General features: G+C 40.5%; 2 protein-coding genes across 3 annotated transcripts in view; one reads left to right on the forward strand and one right to left on the reverse strand.

Moving 5' to 3' along the window:
* Window positions 1–7500, reverse strand: part of LOC135106823 (neurochondrin homolog) — an 89051-nt gene that overhangs the window by 75851 nt on the left and 5700 nt on the right. The gene's annotated exons all lie outside the window — the stretch shown is intronic.
* Window positions 1–7500, forward strand: part of LOC135106825 (solute carrier family 35 member F3-like) — a 178361-nt gene that overhangs the window by 32214 nt on the left and 138647 nt on the right. The window contains exon 2 of one of the 2 annotated variants that reach the window (XM_064016174.1): window positions 1356–1447. The exons of the other annotated variant lie outside the window; for it this stretch is intronic. The gene's annotated coding sequence lies outside the window, so the exon portion shown is untranslated. The remainder of the gene's footprint in view (window positions 1–1355; window positions 1448–7500) is intronic. 2 annotated transcript variants of the gene reach the window in all.

A 7500-nucleotide genomic window follows, 5' to 3' on the forward strand; every position in this document is an offset into this window, starting at 1 on the left:
TTTCGAATAGTTTTATTAGTTTGACCCATAGGAAATGTTTGTAAATTAATTAAACACACAGGAATGTCATTTGTTTGTTGACTTCCTTACTTTCAACTTTCAGTTTCGTGGTATCGTATTTTCTACTCGGCGAGGTAACAGAAACTGACCAAACTGGATGTTATAAGTGGAATCTAAATTTTATACTGGCACTAACTCTGACGGGGAAACGTCGGAAAAACTCACAGACAACAAACTGTCGCCTGTACCCGTAACTTGCGGGGTTTCAATAAGAGCTGCTTACTAGTGTATCTGTGTATCTCGGCTGACGCATTCTGTCGCTTTCTGGTGGCTGCGTCATGTCTTTAATACATTGATAATTATACCACCCGTGTTTTGCCTGCTCTTTCCTCAAGACAGTGTTGTGTATTTACTGTTGCGTCACACGGAGCTGCATCAAGGTTTTCATCACGTCCTACACTGTCCACATCATAACTGGAACCATGTTTAAAGTAAGTTATCCTTGTAATACCCTCTACCCCCACATCTCTACAGTTTTTCAGCAAGTGACCCCTTTGTTACGTTTCTTTTAATCAGTTCAATCAATCAGTCTGGAGTCTCTGTGATGTGAATGTCTGAGTGGCTTCGCATGACCGCAATGAAGTCTCCTAACACAGTGTCACTCAGTAACATGGAAAATCGAATGGCTTGGTCCAGTGCCCGCGTCTGTGTGTAACCGCAATAGATCTAAGAAATGTGCCTCGCGGGGTTTGGCTGAGGGTGAGCGTCCATTATGATGATGGGCCATGAAGAGGAGCCTGGCCTCTCTCTGAGCCTCGTACCCGCCGTCAGTGCGTGCCGTCATTGCCAGCGTACCCTCAATATTAGTCTGCAAGGGGCGGCCTTTACCATATGAATTGTGGAGGTACACTGTAATTAAGCAAATTAGACCATTCTCAAGCAAAACTAGCCTTTAAACTGTTATGTCTGCCTTTCGTTAGCATTCACAGCTCTGTAAAATTAATTGTTTGCATGAACTCACAGGAAAATAAAGAATGAGGCAGGGAAAGTCTGCTATACTTGTCTCCCTTATTCAATTGTACACAGAGTAATTGGGTTTCATTAGGCTTGGTCCCCTTAACAGCTTCACTAAGCCGGGGCTCTCCTGTCCTTTCTTGGTTTTCTGTCCAGCCTGGGCAATTAGGAAGCACCCCGATCAAGCCCACTTGACGGGTGCCTTTTCTCTTGGATCTACCTGTCTATTTTGTCTATTTTCTTGGGAAGGGCATTATGAACGGGGTTTTTCTCTGTTCCATTCTCTACCCTTAGCCAGTCTCCCCAATACATTTTATAGAATCCACTTTTTCTTCTTTCAGGTGCCTGTCAAGATTTTGCACTGTGCTTCTGGTGCCGTGAAGGGATCAGGCTCGGCCCCCGATCACACAGGCTCCATTCACGCTCTGCTAAGGTATTTGAAGTACATCACTGTTCCCTCGGAGTAGTTATCTCAGTAAGGAGTTAGATGGGGACAGAGAGGATAGGGTTAAAAATATATATAATTATTCATTATCGTGCCGCTATGGTAGACTCCCATATTCCGCCTGTAGGTAAGACAGAAAGGCTAAGGCAACGTGTGTCTTTCATGCAGACTGGCTTCAAAACAGAAAGGAACACCGTGACGTATTGGCTAAAGACAGCATACTTATGTGCCTACGTATAATATGACAACAGCACTATAAAATGCAATCCTAACAGATGTTAAGTACAGACGGCTTCCTACTTGAAGAATCTCTTAAAAGCTGCTAGTATAAAATTATGAAATGTTTAAGAATATGGACCATAATGATGTCATGTTTATCGCAACACAAGTACTTTTCCAGCCGGCGGATTGTTACAACGCACTATGCACCTCCTACACTTCAGTACTGACAACACTCTAAGCCTAAAAAAAAAAAAAAATAATAAAAATAAATAAATAAATAAATAAATAAATAAATATATGCTTCTCCACTACTGCTAAATCATTACACAGTCTCTCCCTGACGCCGCAACACTACAACACTACTACCACTGCTCTTTACATTCCAACAGTGCACCTTACCAATACTGCAATCAATTATTATCAACGGCTTGCAAAAACATTCCTTACATGCCTGCAGAGATACACGCACAATAAACATTTTTCCACCGCAGTAACGTTCCCAGCACCAATTATTTTCCCTTTATCGCTCGCTGTATCGTTGCCAAATTGCGCTGGCCATGACCCTCCACAGTGAACACTTGGCAAGGTCATGGCCATCTCTAGTCCTGCACTTGGCAACTTCGCAAGGCTACAGTAGTGGATCAATTGGTATTCACATGGTTTTTGTCTGCGTCTCTTCACACAGTTACGATACGGTCTAATGTGGCTTGGCTTCGCTTGTATTCAATGGTTTTCCTGCATCAGTACTGGTGATAATACAATGGCTGTGTAGTGGTAATGCTAGTAGTGATAATGAGGTAACCGTCTAACTTCGTGTGTGTGTGTGTGTGTGTGTCATAGTGAAAGATATGGTGTGGCCTAACAAACGACATAACCATAAACTTTCATACCTTGCGAGGAAAACTGAAACTCTAAACACGAGCGAAGTCACTGTCAAGCAAACATTTGTCTCCGCGCCACAAGAGACTTAACATCGCGAGTAAATATAGAGAAGGCAAATACGACGAAAGTAAACCTTATCATCTGGAGAAAGGAGATAAAAATGATACAGGTATATTAAGTTTTTGTTTATATCGTCTCGCGGCAACACGTCACAAGAAGAAGAAAAGAACAACTACGGCAAAAAACAACAACAATACTGGTTAGGTTAAGTGTGTAAGTGTGTTCTTAACATTAGTGAGATGGAGAGCATGGCAGTGAGACTGAATATAAAATCTTATGCAGAGAGACAGCGGGATGGGGGACGAGGCATGCAGGCATCAAGTTCAGAAGAGGACTAAATATAGGAACAACGATATAAGATAGGCGGAATGAGAGAGAAATGACAGTTAAACGCAGGAGATGTACAAGGCGAAAAGCTTGTGACTTCACCCTGCTTATTAAGGCTATCTAGATCAAAGCCACTATAAATACCAGTCTTAGTTCCATGGTGAATTGGGCTTACAAATATCTATCTAATGGGATATACTTATATGATGTAAAGGGGATTCCAGCCTCCACCCACACCAGCGAATGACAGCCACCCAGCCACGTGTTCCCTTCACCACCAATGCATAATTTACTGGGCGGTGAAGAGTGGTGTGCTAACAAAACCCATGACTCAAATGAAAGTTGCCTTTTTTCATTCACTACAGACGGTAAACGTAGGTGATATTTAAGATGTGGCTAATGTTACTCTCTCTCTCTCTCTCTCTCTCTCTCTCTCTCATCATGGTGTTTACCCGTCACGCAACCAACCAGTGCATGTTTACAAACCTTCTCGAGTCCTTACGATTGCTCCCCTACTTAACATCACAAAGGAGTCTCACATTTATGTAAACTTCACTAAATTCACACTTGCTGCCTCTTCGGTCCCTCTACACCTGAGACTCGGCTACATACGTGGCGCGCACCTTCACCTCTCGCCACTAACTAACCTCTCTCTCTCTCTCTCTCTCTTGCGCCTAATGATTTTTTTTCTTTTTAATTTCAATGGCTCTGTGTGTTAAGAAAGGACAGCCATAACAATTACTGCCTCAAGCCTTACTTCTTTGGATGATCTTTTTGTTATGGAGTGTGTTTGAGGGAACAATCTTAGGTGACGAAAGAAAAATGGAGAAGTAATGAAGTAAAATGAAAGCGAAAGAAAATATCAGTGGAAAAAAAAAATAAAAAAATAAATAAATAAATAAACAAATAAATAAAATATATAAATAAATACGTAAATAAATAAATAAATAAATAAATAAAGAACGAAGATAATGTTATGTATGTTAATTAAGGGACGCACTGTACTATGAGCCATGCTATTTAAGAATATAATGCGGTTTTTTTTTTTATGCAAGAGGAGTACTGGCTGAAGGAAACGAAGATATAAAATGCGAACTAAGGTGCCAGTCCCTAAAGAAGAAAAAAAACAAAGTCCTGAAGGGTTATCTAAAGTTGGAGAAGCATCTAGAGAGAAGCTATAGAACAATTAAGAACATACAACATACTTACATCCCATGGTTTCAATTAACCCATTCAGTACGATAATTTTCCCACCTGGATACATCAAATATAGAACAAAAAGTAAGTTTTCTTTTGTATATTGGTTTGAATTTCACAGGTAATGAATTGTTAGGTACCTGAAGTAATCTAATTAACACAAACATGCCTTTCGGGTTATTTATACTAATTAATGATATTTATAATAACTAATGATGAACCTTGACGTCAGTATCTAGTTAATTAAGTTTCATGGTGTGTGTGTGTGTGTGTGTGTGTGTGTGTGTGTGTGTGTGTGTGTGTGTGTGTGTGTGTGTGTGTGTGTGTGTGTGTGTGTGTGTGTGTGTGTGTGTGTAAGCGAGGGCAGCCACCCCTGTTAGCGTGACAGGTGAAGAGATGAGAGGGAGGGAGGCAGGGAGAGGGAGGAAGGGAGAGGGGGAGAGAAGGAGGAAGAGGGAGTGGGAAAGTGCAGGGAGCAATGAAAAAAAAAGTGAAAAGAGAATTTAAGAAAGCGTCGAGAAAAAAGAAAAGGAAGGGAAGCAAACACTAATGAATATTTTTACATATATGCAGGAAATGTAGCGTTGCATGTCAAGGGTCGATGATGTCCTCACTCGGTCTACTTTTCCTTATGTTGTCTATATATAAAGGTCTCTATGTCCGCATGTCTACCTGCCTGTATGAAAGCTCTCCTGTTTCTGTCTGACTGTCTAAATTTCATCCTTGTCCGTCTGTCTATCTAAAAGTCTACCTGTCAGTCTGCTTTTATGTATGTATGTATGTATATGTAACTGTCCTTCTGTCTGACTACCTCTTGCTGTCTTTAACTGTCTGTTAGTCCGTCTGCCTTCATGTCTCAATACCTGTTTGTCTGAATGCCATGCCTGTCTATTTGTCCGTCTGTCTGTCTGTCTATCTATCTGTATCTATCTATTTTTCTGAATGCCAACTTTCTCTCTCTCTCTCTCTCTCTCTCACTCCAAACACCACAAATGCTCAAACTGATAACCTCACCATAACCGTAAATAATAAGCTGGGTGGAGGTTTCAGGCATACAGAGGAAACCGTTTATTCCCAGTAAATGGCGGAAAAAAAAAAAAAAAAAAAAACGAGATGAATGGAAGACTCATCTGTGGGATCTGGAGCTTTGCCAGTGTGTGTGTGTGTGTGTGTGTGTGTGTGTGTGTGTGTGTGTGTGTGTGTGTGTGTGTGTGTGTGTGTGTGTGTGTGTGTGTGTGTGGTGTGTGTGTGTGTGTGTGTTTGTGTGTGTGTTTCTGCTTTGCCCCTGAAGTGAAATTGTTATCATCATTATCGACTGGTTATCCACAAAACATCAACAGTGAAATAAGGAAAAAAAGAAAAAAATAATGGAGAGAATATAGAAAAGATCAACATGCATACAATAACAAGACTCACATTTTCGCAAACCTTGACAAAACGTGCCTAAGAGTGTGTACCATTTTACACAAGCCTTTCATAAGTTGCTGCAATACTTGGGTGGGTGCAGTGAGACTCTTCATCAGGAGGGAACTGCGCCAGCTGAACCGTGAGTCGCTTGGTGGCATCACTGCGGCTGATTGCATGAGGCCAGACCACGCCCCGAGTCTCGCCTAGTTGCCTCGGGAAGGTTGCCCTGTTGGCCTGTAATCCTCAAGAATGACTTGGCAAACTCAATAGGAATTACTGATTATTACTGATTTTCAAATACTGGATTATAATTATTTGGATTGAGCAATAATTCACTTGAGGTAGTTTAGATGCATACACCAGATTTGCACTTTAATGCTCCGTTTTTTTCGCCTAAGAATTTTTTTTTTTTCGATAATATGTTTTTAGTGTGACAACTCGAGGTTATATATCCTGTACATCTTTAGAACTTGCATCTTAAACTTCGTGTTCTTCCCGCAGCTCCCTCAGATGTGCAGGTCGTGGGGGTTGCTCAGCGTCACTGTTCGAAATTAATAAATAAATAAATAACGGGACAAAAATGACAAGGGGAAAGTAATGGCACAGGAGAACAGTACGGGTAAGAGTGGCACGTTGTTTAGGAGAAAAATTAGTGAGAATTTTGATATTTGTCAATATTTGAAATGTTTACCTAAAAATTTCCTGATATAAAGTAAACCAATATAACGTCATCCTGACAACATACAATCATATTTATTCATTTGTTTGCTTTACCTCCACCAAAATTTATGAAGCAATATTTTTCAATGATATATACACACTTCTTTTGTTTATTTGTTTATTTACTTATTTTTATTTATTTATTTATTTTTTTCCTTTTTTCGAGCAGTGTTTAGCGCACCAAACACTGCCTGCTCCTTGTTACTGACACTGTTACGGAACACTGGACGCCGGGCACTGCTTTCAACACAAGAATGAAGTGCCGCTAAATTATACTGTAAATTTTCGCATGAATGAAGACAAACTCGTAAACCTTTTCTTTTTTTTCCTCGGTGCTGATTCTGGCGACTGGGTTGTCAGAAGTCCCCGAGTTGCCTAACACTTTCATGCAACATAAAAACTTTTAATTACACGTTAATCTCACTCACGGCAGCGGGGTTTTAATTAGAGGGACCCTTGTTGCCCTGTGTGGTCTAGGCTAGCGTGTACGAGTGCACCTCAACTGGTTAGCGAGCGTGGGCGTGGGCGTCTCCATTAAGTATATGCTTAAAAACCCCAGTGTGAGTGTCGCACCTTTAAACCTAATTCATTACAATTCATTATACTCCTTTCTGTACTGTGACGAATGAATTAGCAGGCGCCGCTACGAAGCCCAACAAACTTATTTCACATTGTGTTTGCTTGGATATATGCATTGAAATCTAAGAGTATGATATTTTTAAAGTGAAGTTGAAGTTTTCACATCAGTGTTGGTTCATTTGGGGATCTATATAAGTTCTGAGATTTTGCCTTGATGCTGTTTTGTGCATTTTTGTAGTGGTGGTAGTAGTAGTGGTGGTCGTGGTGGTGGTGGTGGTGGTAGCAGAAATAGTAGTAGTAGTAGTAGTAGTAGTAGTAGTAGTAGTAGTAGTAGTAGTAGTAGTAGTAGTAGTAGTAGTAACAATAACAACAACAACCCGCCATACTAGTGTGTTACGACAATTACTAAAATTTTTAATGAGCACACTTAAGTTTCCCACGCGCTTCATCTCCAGACAACATTTTTCTTAGTATCTCTCATATTCTTTTCATAACCAGCATTGTGTCCTTTAGGAGTGAGCTTCAGATTATTCACTTCATTAGCTGATACCTATTTTGAGTTTTCGTCAGGACTATCTCTGAAGGCCAAAGGAACAAGCAGTCAAGTTTTCATGGGTGTCTTCCTTATTGATGATGCAGAATCCACG

This window comes from Scylla paramamosain, chromosome 14 (assembly GCF_035594125.1).
Source record: "Scylla paramamosain isolate STU-SP2022 chromosome 14, ASM3559412v1, whole genome shotgun sequence".
NCBI classification, from domain to species: Eukaryota; Metazoa; Arthropoda; class Malacostraca; order Decapoda; family Portunidae; genus Scylla; species Scylla paramamosain.